The sequence below is a fragment of the Meriones unguiculatus genome, chromosome 16, assembly GCF_030254825.1.
Source record: "Meriones unguiculatus strain TT.TT164.6M chromosome 16, Bangor_MerUng_6.1, whole genome shotgun sequence".
NCBI lineage: Eukaryota > Metazoa > Chordata > Mammalia > Rodentia > Muridae > Meriones > Meriones unguiculatus.
This window is the reverse complement of record NC_083363.1, coordinates 48,558,625-48,580,607: the sequence shown is the minus strand read 5'-3', so window position 1 is coordinate 48,580,607 and position 21,983 is coordinate 48,558,625. Positions and strand designations below refer to the sequence as shown.

Below are 21,983 nucleotides of genomic sequence, written 5' to 3'. Positions count from 1 at the left end.
GCACTCTTTGTTATCGGGCCACATCTTGTTCCTTAGATACTCCATGAAGTCCCCCCATCCAACCCCTAGATCAGCACCAACCAATCAGTTTATGGCATGCTTGCTTCTGCTAAATGCAAACCAATCATGTAACTGAAAGTCCTGTTCCTTGCTCAAACCCGGCTTTGCAGCTACTTGGGTTCCCTCCCTAATCCACTGTGTTGGATGGTGGGTAGTCCGAGCTTGAGCCCAGAATAAAGGCTCTTTGTTCTTGTATACATAGTTGGTCTCCTGGTGGTCTTTAGGATCTTTGCTATCTGGGCATAAAAGACACATGTTAATGACTTTGGTGACTATTGGGAAGTTTTTTTTTCCATCTGAAAGAAGGATCGAATGCAACCCAATCTTTCAGTGTGAAAGGAAGTAACTTTGTGATATTCACATGAAACCTTTTGTCAGTGTTTCTGTAGATACATATAGCTGAATATGTGGAAGCCGTTAGTGTCGAGACTAATTCTACTAGCAAAGGAGTAACTCATATTTTAACCAGCAGTCCAATTTTAGACTCCATTAGTAAATTTTTCCCATCTCTAATGCTTCTTTTTCATTGGGATTTCACATAAACCACAGCCTCTAGAAGATTATGTCCTGATTTACACATATAAACCAGCAGTCTGTTCATCTGTACTTTCACTAAAATGAAAAAAAAAAAGACAAGTTGAGTAATTTTAAATAGCAGTCTTTTCTAACTTGTCACATAAGATAGAAAAGAGACACTAATTCTTAAGATATGTGTTTTCACTTGCTATTCGTTCAAAGACAGAGAGCCTCAAAAATCAAATTCTTCCTCTTTTCTGCTTGGCTTTCTGTAGATTTTCTGCCTATTTTTATAGAAGACTGTTCTGCAAATATGGTAGGAAAACAAGCCTAACTAGATACAGAGAAATCAGGAAGGGAAAGAAAGTTGCTGTCACCAGACTAAATGTGACCTAACAGAGAATTTGTATGATCACCCATAATGGAGTTCATGAATCTTTAAAAATAATCATTACACACACTATAGACTTCTATCAGCATTTCTCTTGTTTGCTAGATGATACAAAAGACACTTTAGACCTGTGAAATTATATGTATCTATTTTTGTATAACTGTGGTCAAAATACCTGAGAGAACAGCATAGAGGAAGAATAATTTACTTGGGCTCCAGTTTTTGAGGTTTCATTAGCTTCGTTTGATCTAGGCCTATGGTGAGGTAGAACATTATGGCACAGAAAAGGTAGAAGTGCATAGAAAGAGGAAGCAGGGGGGACCTCCAGGACCTATAGCCTATGACTCTTTCCAGTGACACCAACCTCTTAAAACTTCCAGAAATTCCCCACAAAAGCACCACAGAAGCCAAGCATTCAGCACATGAGCCAGTGGGGGACACTTCACATCCAAACGGGAACATGACTGCTTCAGGATATTTAGCTTCTCAATGCTGTTTCCCATCTGAGTCTGTCCCTGAAAACAACCACAGTTAAAACTCGAAGCCATCATTTAATGACCTCATTTAGAGATGTTTAAACACAGGTAATTTGTTTTTGTCTTGACACAGCAGAGTTGAAAATCTGCTATTAGCAAAAGTCAGTTTTATGTCCTACCGTAAAACTAAACAATCTTCACACTCGTCTTCCCAAAACGTATCCTCAATAGGAAAATTTCTGCTTTTATGGAGTTGTCTATGCATTCTTGATAGTTAGCAACAGAGTAGGCTGTTCATATTTGAGAACGTTATGTTGTCATCCGCTTCTCTGTGGGGAACTTGGAGTCCCCTCCTCTACATAAAGTCTGCATCTGTGACTGAAACCATGTGGCAACTATTCATAAAATCAGTCAACTAAATGTGCAGCCATTTCTAACATGCTAACTTGAGAAATATCTTTGACTGAGAAAACTGGAACTGAAGGACACAAGGAACAGGACTGGAATCTGCAGCTCTGAAAGGAATAAGTAACTCACAGGTGAATGTTCACCCTGTCCTTGCATTATTGACTGAACCAGGAAGCACAATTAAAACAGAGGTTGAGCTCCTTCAATATCTGTGTGGATTTATTAATGTCCATATCTTCTTTAGTGAAAGAAAACTCCAGCTTCACTTTCTTATCGCTGGGGAAAATGTCACAACTTTTAGATTCTCCACTGCCGGGGCCAGCCGGGCAGAGTCGAACGGTTCTTGAGTTGGGAGTGAGGATTAAAATTAATAAAATAAACACGCAACACACAGGAAACTTTTTAAAGATCCAGACTCGACAGCCACAGCAAAAGGCAGACTGCTGCAGCAAGCAGTGCCAGCAGCAAGTCTCAAGTCTCTGCCTGCCTCCTCTGCCTCCAGCCTTCTGACCACTTTATTTTTTGAGGAGTTACTTTTAGCCAGTAAAACTTCTCAGAACAATAGGTTAATTTGCACAAGGAGCCTGAGGAAGAGGTGTAACCCTCACAAGCTATCCCACCTGTTGTCACAAACAAAAGGAGATGGACTTGCAAGTTCTCCTCTGCCATTAGTAAAGGCCTCCTAAAAGCCATCTCTCCGCCGAGATTTAAATATCAAAGCAGGCCGCTGAGTCACGGCTCCCGACACTCCACTTTTACCTAATCACTATAAACTCTATGATGTGCAGTGACTGTATTGTACATTTTAGTAATGGATCTGGAACAATCAAAAGAGAATTATGAAGGAGCAGCCAGGCTTTATACTGGTGTAACTGTATTAATTATGACAGGGGAAGCTTTTTCACAAGAAGCTTTAGGGTTTTTTTGTTTTCATTTGGTTTGGTTTTTTCCATTATTATTATTATTATTATTATTATTATTATTATTATTATTTGCAATTTATTGATTTAGTATTCTGGTTGTGGCCCCCACCCTAGTCCCCTCACTCTTCTCCTCCCATAATCCTTCCACTGATAGGGGAGGTCCTCCTCCCCTTCTATCTGACCCTAGCCTATCAGGTATCATCAGGACTGTCTGGATTCTCTTCCTCTGTGGCCTGGCAAGGCTACATACACACCCTCAGGGAGAGGTGATCAGCCAGCCAGCCACTGAGTTTATTGCAGAGACAGCCCCTGCTCAAATTACTAGGGAACCCATTTGGACACTGAGTCTATGGGCTACATTTGAGCTGGGGTTTTAAGTCCTCTCCATGCATGGTCCTTGATTTGGATCTTTTGGCTTTGTTGGTCTCCTTATGAAGTTTCCATCCCCTCCAGGTTTTTCTGTCTTTCCCTTCTTTCATAAGATTCCCTGCACTCTGCATAAAGTTTGGCTATGAATCTCAGCATCTGTTTCATACCCTGATCAGGAAAGTCTTTTAGAGGCTGTGGTAGGCTCCTGTCCTGTTTCCTGTCTTCTCCTGTTTCAGATGTCTGTCCCATTTGCCCTTCTGTATGGGGATTGAGCTTCTTCCCTAGAGCTGAGAAAAAAATTAGGGATACAAGACCCTTCACAATAGCCACAAATAACATAAAGTAACTTGGTGTGACTCTAACCAAGCATGTAAAAGACCTGTAGGACAAAAATTTCAAGTCTCTGAAGAAAGACATTGAAAAAGATATTAGAAGATTTATAAAGATCTCCCATGCTCATAGATAGGTAGGATTAACATAGTGAAAATGGCCACCCTACTAAAAGCAATCTTTTTTTTTTAATTTAATATACTTTATTTTTTATTTATTTATTTATTTATTTTTTATCAGTTACATTTTATTAACTCTGTATCCCAGCCGTGTCCCGATCCCTCATTCCCTCCCAGTCCCTCCCTCCCTCCCTCATCTCCACCATGCCCCTTTCCAAGTCCACTGATAGAGGGGACCTCCTCCCCATTCACCTGATCCTGTTTTATCAGGTATCTTCAGGACTGGCTGCAAAGCCCTCCTCTGTGGCCTAACAGGACTGCTCCTCCCTTCGGGGGTGGGGAGACCAAAGAGCCAGTCATTGAGTTCCTGTTAGAAATAGTCCCTGTTCCCCTTACTTTGGGAAACCAATTGGTTACTGAGCTACCACAGGCTACATCTGAGTGGAGGTTCTAGGTTATATCCTTACATGGTCCTTGGTTGAATGTCAGTCTCAGAAAAGACCCTGTGCCCAGATATATTTGGTCCTTGTGGAGCTCCTATCCTTTCCCCATCAGACTAACTCCCCTTCTTTCTTATGATTCCCTGTACTCTGCCAAAGGTTTGGTCATGAGTCTTTGCTTTGAAAACACTGCTAGTTAGAGCCTTTCAGATGCGCTCAGTAGACTCCTGTCATACGTTCAATGCACATCCCATCTGTCTTTCTAAATGAGGATTGATCATCTTACCCCATGTCCGCTCAATTGATTATCTTTTTTAGGTGTATAGATTTCATTATGTTTATCATATCTTATAGGTCTATATAAGTGAGTATATCCCATGTTTGTCTTTCTCCTTCTGGGATATTTCACTCAGAATGATCTTTTCTAGATCCCACCATTTGCCTGCAAATTTCATGATTTCCTCCTTTTTGATTGCTGAGTAGTATTCCATTGTATAAAAATACCACAATTTCTGTACCCATTCCACCGTTGATGGACATCTGGGTTGTTTCCAGGTTCTGGCTATTACAAATAGAGCTGCTATAAACATGGTTGAGCAAGTGTCCTTTTTGTGTACTTGAACAAACTTTGGGTATATACCTAGCAGTGGTATAGCTGGGTCTGGAGGAAGCACTATTCCTATTTGTCTTAGAAAGCGCCAGATAGCTTTCCAGAGTGGTTGTACCAGTTTACATTCCCACCAGCAGTGGAGGAGGGTTCCCCTTTCTCCACAACCTCTCCAGCATGTGTTATCGCTTGAGTTTTTCATCTTGGCCATTCTGATGGGTGTAAGGTGATATCTCAGGGTCGTTTTGATTTGCATTTCCCTGATGGCTAATGAGGATGAGCATTTCTTTAAGTGTTTTCTGCCATTCGATATTCCTCTGTCGAGAATTCTCTGTTTAGCTCTGTTCCCCATTTTTTAATTGGATTACTTGGATTGCTGCTTTTCAGCTTCTTTAGTTCTTTGTATATACTGGATATTAGTCCTCTGTCAGATAAAGGGTTAGTGAAGATTCTTTCCCAATCTGTAGGCAGTCGTTTTGTTTTGATGACGGGATCCTTTGCTTTACAGAAACTTTTCAGTTTCATGAGGTCCCATTTATTGATTGTTGCTCTTAGAGCCTGTGCTGTTGGTGTTCTGTTCAGGAAGTTGTCTCCTGTGCCAATGAGTTCTAGGCTGTTCCCCACTTTTTTTTCCAATTGATTTAGGGTATCTGGTTTTATGTTAAGGTCCTTGATCCACTTTGACTTTAGTTTTGTGCAGGGTGATAAATATGGATCTATTTTCATTTTTCTGCATGTAGACATCCAGTTGGTCCAGCACCATTTGTTGAAGATGCTGTCTTTTTTCCATTGAATGGAATTGGCTTCTTTGTCGAATATCGAGTATTCATAGGTGTGTGGATTTATTTCTGGGTCTTCTATGCGGTTCCATTGATCCTCCTTTCTGTTTCTATGCCAATACCATGCAGTTTTTATTACTGTTACCCTGTAGTACAGCTTGAGATCAGGAATGGAGATACCTCCAGATGATCTGTTGTCGTACAGGATCGTTTTGGAGATTCTGGGTTTTTTGTTTCTCCATATGAAGCTGAGAATCTTTTTTTCAAGGTCTGTAAAGAATTGAGTTGGTATTTTGATGGGAATTGCATTGAATCTGTAGATTGCTTTTGGCAGTATGGCCATTTTCACAATGTTAATCCTACCAATCCATGAGCATGGGAGCAATTTTAAAGAAGCTTTAGTTTTAAGATTCTTAAAATTCCATCAAAGGATTTTTTTCTCCTGACAGTGTTTTTGTTGTTGTTGTTTGTAATAAGAAAAAGGTGATTGGTATTTGAGTTTTGGGAAGATTTTAATCCTGAAATAAAAGTGATTTTCTGTATGTTGATACTTTGTTCTTCTTTTCTGAAGTCTCCAAACAACTGTTTGTTTGTTTTTAATTACCTTCAAAATCTTCTCCAATAAAGAAAATTAATATCTTTGGGGTTGTAATAAGCATAGTAAAAAATGCCTTTTAGACATGTAAAAATAGCTTAGTCAAGATCCTCATTGTACATACCCAAGGCTGCACCTGATAACCAGAACTCAGTGACATCACTCAAGATAACCAGACACAGTCCTAGAACACCATGACACCCACTTGACAGGATATAAGCAGAGATGTGCTTGGCACATCTGGAGAGATGCCACCTTGATCTTCCCTGCATCTAGAGAATCTCCCTCAAGATTTTGACCCTCAATTCTGAGATTCAGAGATTTCTGTTAGAGACTGGACTTGGCCTTCACCTAAGATAGGATGCAGAGATGGGCAGCCTTTAGGAGACTGGGTTAGAATCCTAGTTAGGAAATTGTAGTGTGAATATTGTCAGGATGACCCTAAGCATAATAAAATATAACTTTTGTAGTAACTACATGCATCTTCCTTCTTCCTTGTGACAGGAGTATTATGCAGTTTGATTCCCAAACAATTAAATTACAAGTATTAGCCAATGTTTCCTCTGTGAGTGGTTTTTTTTCACAAGTAGATTTAGCCTTACAAATGAGAATTCATAATTACTTGGTCACTTACAGAATATTCACCACTTCTGAATTGTGAATGTTTTGGCTGCTGTGTTTGCAAATGCTAAAATTCAAATGAAAATTCTCACTGGATGAAAAGTCTCACTGGATTCTCAACCACAAGAGAACTTCCTTAACAATGGAACAAGCAGGAAGCCACTGAAACTATGGCCTGGGTGATTGCATTTTAATCTCACAGAAGGAATCCCCTTGTTTTCTGAACTCAAAACAGAGATCTACTGAGGAGACAAACACAGTTAAGAGCAAGAACACAAAAGGCTTTGACTGCTCATTAAAATGTTAATTATGCCATTGAGGGTTCAGTGCTGTCCTTCAACCAAGAACTTCCACTGCCTGCCTTATTTATTAACTGAAAAATCAGCTGGCAAGAATAGACAAGAAAAGGCACATGACAGTATGAGGCAGGGCATACCTATTTATATTGTACCATCTATTTCTTTCAGCTTTTTTGAGAAATGGTTTTCTCTATTTCTTGTACTCACCAGAATACTGGCCTACAATTTCTAATTAGATTATAGATTTTGGAGTTTTCAGCAAGGTGTAGCCTTGACTCCACACTGGAGTACAAGATCTGGATGTATTTTTCAGTCTTTGAAAGCCCAGCTCCTATTATGCTGATGAACACAAAATAACATAAAAACTTTAAAAAAAAAAACCAGGAAGATGAAAGTCCATATTCTTTAAATTATGAAATTATTTTAGGATACTTAAATTAATGTGCTTAAAGAAAAAAACCTGCATTTCACTTACCAGTAAGTTCATTAAAACTCTTGCTCTTTCAAATTTTTCATCAAATTGACAAATCACTTTACAGTGAATCTTTAAAAATAGCCATGCTATATAACCCGTTTAAAAATATTCCTGCCTCGTCTGTGTTCTTTTCTGCATGCACTCTCTTTAGTTATGTAACTACACACGGGCTCCCAATGACTGCTTTCCACTACCTTGTGGTCAAGTGGCCACTGAGTCAACAGTTTACAGTTTGGAAAACCACTCAGTTGTTAGTTAGTAGGAAACATGACCTTAGTAGGGGACATGACCTTATCAGCTAAAGCTGCCTCTCTATGAGTTCTTTTAACATCTGTATTGTTCAGTTTTGTGTCAACTTGACACAGAAAAGGAGAAACCTCAACTGAGAAAATGGTCCATGGCCTCTGCATCAGCTCCTGCCCCCAGTTTCCTGTTCTGCTTGAGTTCCTGTCCTGTGTTCCTCTGAGGACAAACTGTGATGTGGAAGCATAGGCATTTCCTCTACAAATTGCTTTGGTCATAGTGTTTCATCACAGCAATAATAACCCTAATAGTAAGACAATATCTTACTATTTTAGCTGGAATAGATAAATTATGAACTCTCAACAAGAGCTCTAGCTGCAAGTTTCCCCAAAGCAAAAGTTTATAAAATTCAGTATGTCATGAAACATTATGTACAGGTATTGGTAGTCATACTTCTCAAGTTATTATTTTGAATGCACATCATTTCCAAACTTTGAATGAAAGGTTTCCATTGATAGTCTGTTTGTAATGGTAGTGGTTGAGGATAGAAAGATTATATCCTTTGTATTTCATGCCAGGATATGACATAGATTCTTTCCCCCTGGTAGTATATAATTTTTCTTTTGATGTTATGCTGACCACCCATGACTTGAAACATCATTTGGCTGTTGGCTGTACAGTTATAGGATCCCAAACAGATTTGCTAACTCAAGATTTTGCTTTCCTTCTTGGTATATTTATAGTATCTAAAAAAATCAGAGAAAAATCAATTTTTTTCTGTCTTCTCTTTTTCTTCATAGAGGGCATTAATTGCTTATTTCTTTTACATTTGTGTGCTTCAAATCTAGACTCTGATATTACTAGAGAAATTGGTGTTTATTACAGAGGTTCATGTATCTAAGTCTGCCTGTGTAGCCAATGATGACCTTGAACTTTTGAATCTCTTCCTTCTGAGTCCTGGAATCCTGGGCATATTCTGCTCTGTCTAGCTGTAAGCAATGCTAGAGCTCAAAGCCAGTGCTTCTTGCATGCTGAGCACTTTCCCAACTGAGCAACATCTCAACCCCCACCCCAGAGAAATCTGATAATAATCTTGTTCATGTTACTTGATCCTCAGACACAATGTCCTTGTCAACAGCAGTGTACTGGGGATGCCATGATGATACACTGCATTCTTACAGAACTGGAATTGTTTGGTTGTCTTCATTTTGTTTTGTTCTTTTCGGAGGGATGTTGGATTGATTGATTTGGGTTTGTTTGGGGGAGTTGTTTGTTTGTTTTTGTTTTTTGAAATGGGACCTACCTCACACTGTGGCTGAGGCTGCCTAGAACTCAGCATGTACCCCAGGTGAGCCTCAAACTTACATTATTCCTCCTTTCTTAGCCTCTCATATGCTTTGATAAAAGGCCCGAGCCATCACACCAAGCTCTTTTTCATTATTCTTAATAATACTGATATGTAGAACTATTAACAAAATAATTAGTAAGGACATTATCCTGTTGAGTTTCTTGATCACAAATCCTTCTATGCACAATATGCAAGAGTCCAGTTGGTAACACAGATTATGATTCCAGGTTAGGCAGGGACACATTCTAGGTTGGCAGTACTTTAGTTGCACAGATGAAATTAGGAAACATGTTTCCAATTCCTGTAGTTGTGATTTTTTAGAAAAAAAAATGGATTAAAATAAGCCTTATGCAGAAAAAAAAAAGACATTTATTGACCTATAGACTCTACAGGTGCTATAGCAGAGACAAATATGAGGAAGTGCTTTTGAAAGCAACCATAATCAAAGCCAAAGCTTGATGTCAATTAGAAGGAAAAAGTAAGAATTGTCTCTGGTATTTGCTGAAAATGGTGTTACAACTTTTATTGGGTGATTGAACTTTATCTCTATTATGGAAGAAGTTTAAAAATAATTTGCCTCCTCTCTTGCATAGAATGAGCCTTTTCACTTTGAACACTGCAATGCTGGAGTATTGATTAGTTTCCAAAAAATCAATAGTTGCAAATGAGGGATATTAGCATTCATATAAAATTAATGTGCTAGTTATAGATACATGATTATGAAGCACTCATTTTGGATGGCCTGTTACTTTCATAGTTAACATTTTACTAGGATGTGTGGCCCCCACTTTTGTTTTATTTCTATATGTTCATGAATAGTAATACCCTGTTCAGCTGTTTCACTCATCCATCTCTGTTCCATCTCCACTAATACCCACATTCCCAAAATGGATAGAATAGTGTGATCACAGACACATCTCTTTAATACTTGGAACCCCTATTCAGAGTTCAAAGAATAATGTTGCATTCATTGACACCTCAGCAAAACAAACGTCCAGTGAATATTTCTTTGCATTTTCTTTGTAGGCAATAATTAGTTGTAACTTTAAAATAAGATTATCTTAAGATCTATTTCTTTAAAATCTCATTTTAAGATCCTATTTCTTTAAAAAGGAATTCTGATAGCATGACGACATTTCCATAGCCCTCTCAGATTTAGTTGTAAAGATATTGAGCTCCAATCAAGGACTATGCATGGAGATAACCTAGAACCCCTGCACAGATGTAGCCTATGACAGCTCAATCTCCAAGTGAGTATCCTAGTAAGAGGAACAGGGGCTGTCTCTGACATGAACTCAGTGGCTGGCTCTTTGATTACCTCTCCCCTGAGAGGGAAGCAGCCTTACTCAGGCCACAGAGAAGGACAATGCAGCCAGTCCTGATGAGACCTGATAGGCTAGAGTCAGATGGAAGGAAAGGAGGACCTTCCCTATCAATAGACTAGGGGAGGGTCATGGGAGAAGAAGAGGGAGAGCAGGTAGGATTGGGAGGGGATAAAGGAGGGGCTACAGCTGGGATACAAAGTAAATAAACTGTAATAAATTAAAAAATAAATAAAAAATAAAAATAAGAGATTTTAAGTGACTCAAGGCTACCGACTTAATTAGCCCTTCAATTCTTGTCTGAGCAACAAATTATTTAAAATAAAGTGCCTCTCTTCTAGATTTGGATGAGTACCACAGGCATGTGCACACATAAGCAAGGACCACAAGTCACCTGAAATTCTTGTTTAGTGATTCTGTTGAATTTCTTCTTATGAATTCTGAACTCATAAAAGACTGTTAGGTATCATAGATACCTTTCGCTGCTCTATTAAAATGCTTTAAAAGTGTATTTGGTAGCTAATGTTCAACAGCATATTGAGTTGCCATAGACTTGATAGAAATTATGGGGACACCACAGTTTTTGTAGTCTCTTTCCATGATATGCAGCACAGATTATTTTAGGAAAGATGATTGAGCTTACTTACACATCCAGAATTAGATGGTCTGTTTAACCAGGTATTTTTTCTAGGCATTTAAAATAACGGATATCATTTAAGGATATCTGTTTGCCTTATCATTTTAAATGGGAAAAGATAATCTGTGTAATTTAAGAGCTTAGTTTCTGATGATGTTTCATCTTATATAATCAATGGTAATAAAAATAAATCATAATCTGTGAACCAAACTATTGTTACATCACTTCAACACACCACAACAATACTGTTATGTAATAGAAAATATCTACATAATACAAAATAACTTAATACTTGAGAATAAAAAGAGATCCTACTTAATATTGAAACACTCATGTCTCTAAACCACATAAAGATGTATAGATTTTGAAAGATGTATTAATACATTCTTTTCAGATATGTCTTTTAGCTTTCTTGTGAGAGAACAGTTTCGTTTAAGTCATGAAAGTCCTTAGGAAGGAATCTATTTCTCAGACATGAGCCTGGTTTTGTCTTATTCCTTTTTTCTTTATGTTTTTTTTTTAATTTCAAAAGTTTCTGATGATAATGATAATATATTTATTTGAGGTAAACAGAAAAAGCCTGAGAAGTAAAAAGTAACAACAACAACAACAAAAAAAAAAAAATACTCAAATTGGTTCGCAGAGGCAACCAGTACGAATGTCTTTTCAAACTTATTTCTGCTCTTTTTTTTATGTGCATTAAAATTGGGATTAATCTTCTACAAAAAAAAAAAAAAACATATGAAGTAAAAGCCATTAGGATCAGGACATGAGTGAGCTATTATTAAATTAGTGAGACCTTGGATTCACTTTGTTGCTATTTTACAATGGTCTACTCATACCCAGGACTGGCTTTTTGTCCAGATTATTAAGTAGTGGGGAAAGTAACATATGTTTAAATGTGCTCTATTTTATTTCAATAATTCTGCTTTTTCAGGGCTGTAGATCTCAGCTGTTGCAAATTATGTCAGGCTCAAAATTGGTTACCAGCCCAGATAAACAGCTTTTCTGAAGGAAATAAATCCAAATAGAGTGAATTGTTTTGTGATTTCGAGATTAACTAACACTCAATGTCCAAAGCATTTTAAAACCCTTTGAAAATAAATAAAATAATTTATTGTCTGTTCCTGCCCACACTCAACACTCAAGAACAACTTTGAAAGTCTTTCTTGTTCTAGCTGTGTGTATAAATACAATGTATTTTGTCGTTCATTAGACATGTCACTCAAAATTCAGTTAGCTGAAATATATTAATGTTTTCAATATCATTAAAATTTATACTTCCAATTTATTTGCCTTCTCTTTTTTTCCTCCATGGTTCAAATTGTGCCTTATAAAAATGAGCGATACAAAAGCTTCAGAAATTTCTGAGAGTGAGGGGGGCATAATGCAACTTTGATCTTGGATTTTCTCCTATCTTATTGAACAAAAAAATTTTCCATTGTAGTTCCAACAGAAGGTAAAATTTTCCTGTCTCCCTTTAAACACTATCGTTGTCATCATGGCTGAATCAAACCGGAAATTTCTTTCTCATCCTTTCAGCACCCTGTTTTTGTTACTGTTATTCTTTCCTGGCGACTGTTTAGTCTATACCCTGAGATGCTAGGATGTTGACACCGATTTCTGGTGACTTAAGTGAGAATATAAGGTGTCTTTAACACTTGGTCCACAGTTGGTACCCCCGTATGGGGAAGTTATGGGAACTGTAGCCTTGTTATAGTGATGTAGCAGGAAGTACATCACTGGGACAAGATTCGAGAATTTAAATCCGCATTTTTTTTCTTCCAGTTCAACCTGTATTTGTGCTCTCAGGTGAGGGTGCGATCGCTAATCTTTCCCCTCCTGCTGCCATGCCTGCCCCTTGCTGTCAGGCCTCCTTGTCATGATGGACTCTGATCCCCCTGAAATTCAAGGCCAAATAAACCCTTTCTCCCACGAGTTGTTTTTGGTCATATTTCTTTTATCACAGTGGTAGAAAAGTAAATAAAACACTATCAGAAAGTAAAGGCTTATTTCACAAGAATTTCATTTTGGGTTACCTGACTTGTATGTAGTCTTTTCCCTTTTGTTCCGGAACTCTTTGATATCATACAGGTCTTTTTGTAACTTCCATCAATTTAATTTCTATCTGACCTCTCTACTAAGCATGTTCCCTCAGTGATCTCAGTAGCCTCCTCCATGCTCACAGTAACCATTCCCAAACTACATCTTTTAAGTCTATAATTTGACCTTTGACTGATCACTTGTTCATGAAATCCTTCCTGGGTATATATACTTTTTCTACAGGATTTTAGTTCTCAACATTCTTTTCCTCTTTTGGAATATTCTCCCTGTGTTTTTAACTATGGCTGTGCTTGCTCACTGTGTCTACCTCATACTGACAGGACAGGGGAGGGGGAACTCTTGGTGAGTACACAGCCTTGGCCTCAAATTCTGGCACAGCTCTTCGTCAGCTGGGTGTCCCTAGGAGAGTCACAATCTCTTGACTCCATTTATTTCTTTTCAAGACAAACAATAGCCCCAAAGATAGGCAAAACCAGGCCTCATTTATGCATATCAACTAGGTTAAGAGAGTCAAGCAACTTTTAAGACTAGATTCTGTTATCTCTCATGTGTTCATATCCCAGATGGAAGCAGGAACTCCATTTGTCTCAGTGTCTTCTGTAAGGAAAATAGCATTTTTGCCCCTAAGCTTTGAGATGGTGTGGGAAGGCCACTATGCTGTCTGTTTTATTTCAAATTTGTAAACTCAGATGATCCTCTACCTGCGGCCTTGCATTTAACTTGAACTGTAAGCATCTGTAATCACTATGTATCACCCAGTTTAAAATGTATTTATTTATTTATTTTGTTTTTTGAGACAGGGTTTCTCTCGTTAGTCCTGGAACTCACTCTGTAGTACAAGCTGGCCTCAAATGCAAAGATCTGCCTGCCTCTGCCTCCTGAGTGCTGGGATTAAGGGATTGTGCCACCACTGATATGAACTCAAAGAGACTGAAGCAACAAGCCCAGGGCCTACATGGGTCTGCACCAGGCCCTCTGCATATATATTATAGCTATTAGCTTAGTATTTTTATGGAACTCGTGACTGTGAGCACAAGTGGGTTTCTGCTTCTTGTGCCTGCTCTTGGGACTCTGATCCTCCTTTTGGTTGTGGTGTCCAACTTCAATATGACAGTTTTGGGTTTATCTTATGACATTCTATTTGGTCATGTTGGGTTTTTATGTCTTAGAAGTCTGTTCTTTTCTGATGAGAGATAGGAAGGGAGTGGTTCAGGAGATGAGGGAAGAAAGGAAGGACCTGGGAGGAGTAGAGGAAGGGGAAACTCTGATCAGGATATATTGTATGAGAAGAGTCTATTTTCAATCCAAGGAAAAAAAAATTAAGAATTTTTAAAAATACTTTTAGGTTTCTGTTAGAGTACCCAATACTGAGTAGATACTCCCTAAATGTTAGCTGTTATTTTCATTAATAAGATTATTATTATTTGCTTATTGCATAATTAATTATGACAGCTAGCATATTTTAACCTTTAATTATTAATAAATCATGGTGAAGCACTTATACATATTTATAACTTATCTTCCTGAGTGCTATGCCCACACTCCTTTCTACTCTCATTATTTTGAATTTAAAATAGTAACAAAAAAATATGTTGCTGGCAGTAAAAGTTGTGCCACCATTTTTGTAAGTTATTTCGCACTATCTCAAAAACGACATATTCTTGGTTTTGATATGTATTTTATGACAAAAAAGGCAGTAGCAGTGCACCTGAAAGAAAATTTATTTTGAGCTCTAAGATGCCAAAAGGCAAAGTGGAATTGTAGCACCCCCAAAATAATTTAGCCCCCTGCCTGTGGAGTAAATCTTTTTTAATGAGTGAATAAATGAATTATATAAGAATGTCCATCTATATAAGATCAGAATCTGTACTGGTATTCACTCAGCAAGTATCAATTAAGCAGTCAGCTGTCATGTGCATGTCAATAGCCATTTTAGAATTAGAAAATTTATATTCTAATGAGAAAAGACAAGCAAGACTGTCTTTAAAACAAAAATTTTAGATTATTATGAATTTGGTTCCAGGTGATTAAAGTAGAGCAAAGTTAAGGCACACAAAGGTTCTTGGTTTCCTAGTGAATATAAAAGTTATATTTACATTATACTATCATTGATACTGTGTAATATCATTATGTCATATCATAAAATTCTAATGATCATCTCAGGTGTGCCAAAAACATGATGCCAAGTGAAGAGCTTGATACTGGGTTCAATTTGTAAATAAATGCTGCTGTGTGTGAAGCACAGTGTTACTTGTACCATATGAAAATCAGATGTGATGTTTACAGTGGAAAACACATCTCAGAGTAAGAGCAAAAGAAATCTCAAGAAGACTGAGCACTTTTTCCATTATTGTAGAATAAAACTACTTCAAGTGTCAGTGGCTTACAACATTTTACCATCATCTTCTGGTTCAAATCTTGGGTTGAGCTCTGCTCATCTTATATGACTCACAAGGCTCCATCTTGCAGGTCGTCATGGGAACACATAATCTGATATAGCTCACATGCCTGCTGGGTTGTGGAAGTCACTCATCCTCAGTGAGGCTAGCCTGAGCCATTTGACATCATGGTATCAGTTCAAGACAATCACAATAGAAACTATAAGCCCTCCTGAGCCAAGGTCTCCAAAATCATACAATGCTTCCACTGCTGCCCCGTCAGTGTCACAAATTGTGCCATATTTAAGAGATGAGGGAATAAACTCAACCTCTTGGTATAAAGGAGTAAACAGAATTTGTACACATTTTTAACCAGCTATGGAGAGAGACAGAGAGAGAGAGAGAGAGAGAGAGAGAGAGAGAGAGAGAGAGTTACTACCTTACTCTGGCCAGTCGGTGACCACACTCAGAGGGGATGAAATGAAGGCTGAGACTTTCCCTCTGTCAGGGAACAGTGTATCTATAGCTGAAAAGTACATTCTGAGCTGAGGAAACAGGCAGCACAGCATGCCAACATAAGCCAACAAGGGGCTCATTGTAGTGGGAAATGACATGCAAAAGTGAATGTTGTAAGAGATGGTGCCCAAGACACAGTAACATTGCTAGGGTTGCAGACCACTCTAAGAATCTGGTATTTTACTCTGAGCTACAGGGAGGAAATGACGAATAAAAAAAAGAGCAACAAATATTGACAGAATTTTTATTGAGTGACATAATTTGTCATACTGACACTAAAATCTCTCTGGCTTCTCTGTTTGGGTAGAAATTGAGAAAGGAGACAAAAAATAGAAACAATAAACCAGGAAGGAGATTGAGTCAAGCAAGAGATGAGGGTAACTTAGACCTTGAGGGCAGAGCCAACATCATTTTCTGGAATAATTTGTTGTCTTAATAAAGCATAAAGCATGTTCTAGGACTGCTGTTAGTTATCCCTAACAGGTATTCAGTTTTCTTTTTAAATAATTACATTTCTTTATTTTTATGTGTCGTTTCCCTCATCAAGTATTTGAAATTCATTTGATAAACACGTATTGATGTGGATCTCCCTGTTGGAATGAGCATGCTGAATCTTTCAGATATAATCATTAAATAATGACTGAAGCCAGAGGTAAATAGATGTCTCTATTAAGAGCCACCGATACTCCGCAGATTGTGTTTCTGCTTTGTGCTGAAGGACAGCAAGTGTTTAGAGCTAAGACACTCTGCCTATATTAAAAAGCTTTCCTAAAACTACCAAAAATATTACTAACTTGATGCAATGTTTTTCTTTAAGTCTACATTAAGTGAAAAGCAGCAAATCAGGAATTCAAAACAAGATAAAAATTTCAAACTCACCAAGAATTCTCATGTGGCATAGCAGGGGTTAACCTCATGAACAAGGAAAGTGAGATGAATTTATCTCACTAATATGATAATACTGGCTGGAAACACTAAAGAACAGCAAAGCATTGAGAATTCTTCAACTAAGTGTGTATATATATTCTTGTGTTTTTTTTCGCACATATGCACAAGCACTTGTAAATCAGAGGACAACATACGAAATCAGTTCTTTCCTTCCACCATGTGGGTCTCTTGTATCAAATTAAGATCTTCAGGCATAGCAGCAAGCACCTTTGCCAGGTGATATAGACTGTTGGTTCCTAATTTCTAGGTGACTAACTATAAACCTGCTATAGAGGATGAAAGGACCACTGTTAATTCCAAGACTCTTTTCTTTGTGGTTCCCAAGTTTCATGTTACTATTTTCTTCATGTTACATATATATATATATATATATATATGTTACATATATTATGTATATGTAATGAGATGGTTCTGCAGTTAAGAGCACCTGTTGTACTTCCAGAGCAGCCATTTCCTGGAACCTAGGTAGACACCTCCAAACCACCTGAACTCCAATTCTGGCTCCGGTGAATCCCGTGTTTGGACTCTATAGACAACGGCACTCATGTGCACATATTAAAGCGCAGACATGCACATACTTAAAAATAAGAAAAATAAAAAGTTAAATATATTTAAAAAGTCCCTAGCCTGATAATAACAGAACAAGCGTTGCTTCTTACTCTGAATTAAAACAAGCGTCCTAAGTTTAGTTATGCATAAATAAGTTTCCTTATCCATAAAACTAAGTATTCAGGACAGACAGTGGTGCTGAATGATCATGCTCAAAGCCATCCAAGTTATGCCAAATTTAAAGCTCTCTATGAAGTTTTAACGAACAACAGGGGTTGAAAAACCAATGTACTAAATAGTCATTTAGGTCACTTATAGCAAAACTCTGATTGTAGGATTCATCCTGTTTTGACAAAGTATCAGTTGCTACAGATAGCAAAGTGTCCGCATTTAAAGAGTCCCAAAATACAGAAATTGTAATTAAAGTATTTCTGCCCAAAATTAAGGTCAATTTTCTCATCTGGACTTTCTAAACCTATATGTTGTTAATTGAAAACAAGAACCATTTATATATCATTATTTGAGTGTAAAAATGCATAAAAAATGATGCCAGTCACTTAAGTCTTAAAAACGAACTGTTAGAAAGCAAGGTCCTACCATTTTGAGTGAGATACTAACTGCACGCTGTCATCTGCTCACAACGTTTTTTTTTTCCTTCTGTTACGCTGGATGAAGAAGGTATAACTCTTCCTGTGAAAAAGGTGTAATAAGCAACTGTATATAAAAAGTTACTGTTTTAATTTTGATTTTTCAGTAAGCAGGCTCAGTATACTAAGTGTTAATAAACTTCCTCAATTTTAACTCGTTACTTTAAAAACATGCACCTTGAGAGGCATGAAGAAGCATGCCTGATTTGGAGAAAAATAAAGCAGAGTATCTACTTGTATTGAATTTTCATAGTATTAAATCCATTATACCCTAATACAGATTTGAAATGTATCAGTACAAATTTTGCTATTTTTTTTTAACTAAACATACTTTTGTTGGAATCAGCAGACAATTTCCCCTTAAACTTTGTTATCTGAGTAATTTTAAGCAATAACAATATATATACATGCTATATTTTTACAAAAATTAAAAAAAATGTCACCAGTACTCAGATCCAAAAATTATCCAGGTAGATAATTGGATAGAAAATTGGATAAAGACCTCAAATAAATATTAAGTTTTAAAGTAAACACAATTTGAGTCCTCATACTTATTTTCTATTGCATTTTTTATGTACCTTTAAATTCTTCGGGCAGGAAGATGTTCTCCTTCTTTTAGCCAGCCTAATAATAGGAAGAAAGACATGTGCAGGTGACAGCTAATAGCTAACACTGATGAATGTAGGTGTAGCCAACAAAGGATTCACTGGTTGTGTGGAATTTCTTCAAGCATAGCTATGTTTAAAGACTATTTGGAAAAAAAAACTGCATAATGTACAGAAAGACATTGTAAAAAGGCAATGTATAATTTTAGGTATGATGTGGATGCTCATATCATCATTGCTTCTACTTTCTGAGATCATTAGTCTGTTATTCTTATTATATCTTTCCACTTTCCATTTCACTGTATCTGATGTTTGCCTGATGAATGACAACCAAAACTACATAAATAAAAATAAAATCACAGTTACACCTTTCATTGTAGCATGCAAAATTATGACACAGGAATAATAGTGTAACGGCCAGAACAGTAAACATGTTTAAAAAGCCATTCGCTATGCAGCGCAGGGCAGCTGTTTTGCTTCACATTAGCCCAACCACTTACCAATTTGCTCTACAGATACCCTTGAAATCAATCAGACATGTGTTCCATGCTTTCTAAGAATGCTGTACAGTGAGAATAAGTCTTAGAGAGTTGAAAATACAGGCGACATATACCAGAGGGTGTAGAATAACAGTTAGAAAAATGCTAATAATTGAAAAACCAAGTAATAAGAGTTTTATTGGGCTGAAGATGTAGTTGGGTATGTTTACACAGCATACACAAAGCCCCGAGTTTAATCCACATCACTACATAAACTGGGCATGGTGGAACATGCCTGTAATCCCAGCACCCCAGTCTAGGTGGGAGACAAAACAAAACAAAACAAAACAAAAAACTTCTTGGTCATAAAGTAGCAAGATGTTTTATAAAATAATATATATTTTACCATCAGAATGACATCACTACTCTATTATTGAACTTTTAATTAATAGTATCCAGATGTAGCCTTGACAGTGCTTCTCTCACCTTTCAGATCAAACATCTCTTCTACTACTTGTTCCAAATTCCTTGTGTCTCCTTACCAGATTTAGTATAATTTTTTTTTAATAAGAAAGACCACATTAGCCCATATTTCTGTTTCTTACATTACTATGACTAAGACAAAGTCATTATAGGGGTGCTATTTTTGAAAAAGAACAAAGGTGGTATAGTATCAAAAGGATATACATGAAAAACGCATGGAGCATCTCATGTTAGGAGGATCAAGGGGTAAAAGTGAAGAGTTATTAGTGAGAAACCAGAGTTAGTTACTTCTCAATTCTTCCTGGGGCTAGGGAAGTTCAGCCAGGCAATCACTGTGCAGGGTAAAGCAAATTGACCCACTTTTCTAAAGATATCTTGTAAAATTTACATGATCCTCAGAGTCTAGCAACCCTGTATTGAATCCAGACTTTTTATCTGAAAGCCAGAGTATAATGATGTTAGTATCTTGAGTAATGAACCCTCATTACATGTATATAAACACATAACTTTCTCTCCATTGAGGACTTATTTATAGTAAAGCTCTTTTCCTTGGTAAGATATTGGATTCATTTATGAGACATAAGTTCATCATTTGGAAGTCATAAGTACCTAGACTCATTATTGAGAGAATAGTTACTGCATTAAAGTAAACCTGTCATCCAGAATGAATAATGTAGTTGTTGCATTTTTAAAACATATCAGGTTCTTAAGTATATCTTCTTTCTTTAAACTTTTGCCAACTGAGATACATGTTTTTTATTTGGCCTTGATTGTTTCTAGCAAAAAACACTAAGACACACACAGCTAATTTATTTGTTACATGCCTATGATTAGGTAGAATTAGTTTGAACCAATTATACCAGAAGTAAACCTAGGTTTATATTTAAAAGATAATTTGGCAAGGTTGAGTGATATCATGGAAGTCATACAAAATTTTGAAGTGTCCAACACTCTGAGATTTTTTTTCATTAAAATTGGGCGTAAATTTGAGTTAATGGTTCCCAAATATAGTGTGTTCCTTCTTTGATATCAGCTCATGGATATCAAGAAGGCACTGCTTATAGATAACAAAAAGGGGCAGTGTAAACTTTACTCTGTAACTTAAGTTGGAAGTCTGTAAGTGTCAGAGAGAAACCCTCAATGATCTGAAATGGACTGTATTCACATTTAACCCAATGGCCTCAGGCTTTAAGAAATGTAAAAGGCAAAACAAAAAGTACATAAAAACTAACACTAAGCCATGTGTGTTTTTTTTTCTTCAAGTTTCACAGTCATTTTTAACACATATAGTAACTTGGATAAAAATTTTAAATACACTCATACATACAGGTTTTATAGTTGGAGAGTTTCCATGCCTGGGGAGGGGAGGTGGCAATTGGTGTATTCTATACAGAGCACGTGTAATGATAATAAAGTTGATTGGTTCAGCCTTGCAGCTCCCCCTTTTCCCCCCTTTCTGTAGAGTAGTTCAGCAGGGGGTGACAGGGTTCTCCCCCATCTCCACCAGCTCTACTAACAAGACGTAGGTTGATACCATTTTTATTGTTCTGCTGGGGTGGGAAAGAAACCATATGCTTTAGCATTTTAAATGGCTACACCAAAAAGAAAATCGAACCAAACCCCCTCCCCCATCCTGCCGGACTTTGGAGTGGGTTTATTCTAAATATTCAGTGGACTTGGGGTTAGCTTAATGTTTCTGCGCCTGGACAAAGAGGGAATAAATATTAGGGGCTTTAGAAGAGCATTGGACTGAGTGAAGTGTGGAGTGGGGAAGCTTACATCTGAAGCCCACCCCTCCCTTGGATACCAGGCAAAGGCAGTGAGAGTCGGAACCAGCTGATGCCTCTTCCCCGTTTCCAGGGTGAAATTTTCAGAGCAGCTAATTCTAAAGGGAAGAAAAAAATCCCTTAGCAGCAGCAGAGAAGATCGTATCACCCAACCCAAGCTATGTAACCTTTTAGGCAAGGCTTTTCAGAGAAACCCGCATTTCAAAAGGCAGCATTCACGGTCCAAACCACGGGCCTAGAATCAGAGCTGGTATGAAAATATGAAAAGCCTCTTTACACTCTGAGTGTTTGAAACGATCCGATGAGCATAGCAAGTGTCTGCCAACGCTCGGCGGCTGCCGCTGCCGCTGCCGCTGCCGCCGCCGCCGTTCCTCGCAGAGGGCTGGACAGAGCTAGTCCTGATTTCAGCACCTCCGGCGCTGGACAGCTCCCTGCACGCCGCACCGCCGACTGCTCGCTTTTTCCCACTCTCGCTTTGCATTACTGGAGATGCATCTAAATTACGTCCTGTTCAACAACAAGTAGATTTTTTTTTTCCAGTACGGGAATTACAGTAGGCGATTCTCTCA

At 37.6% G+C, this 21,983-nt stretch overlaps 1 protein-coding gene across 4 annotated transcripts in view; it reads left to right on the top strand.

Moving 5' to 3' along the window:
* Adgrb3 (adhesion G protein-coupled receptor B3) overlaps positions 1-21,983 on the top strand; it is a 773,277-nt gene that overhangs the window by 603,448 nt on the left and 147,846 nt on the right. The gene's annotated exons all lie outside the window — the stretch shown is intronic.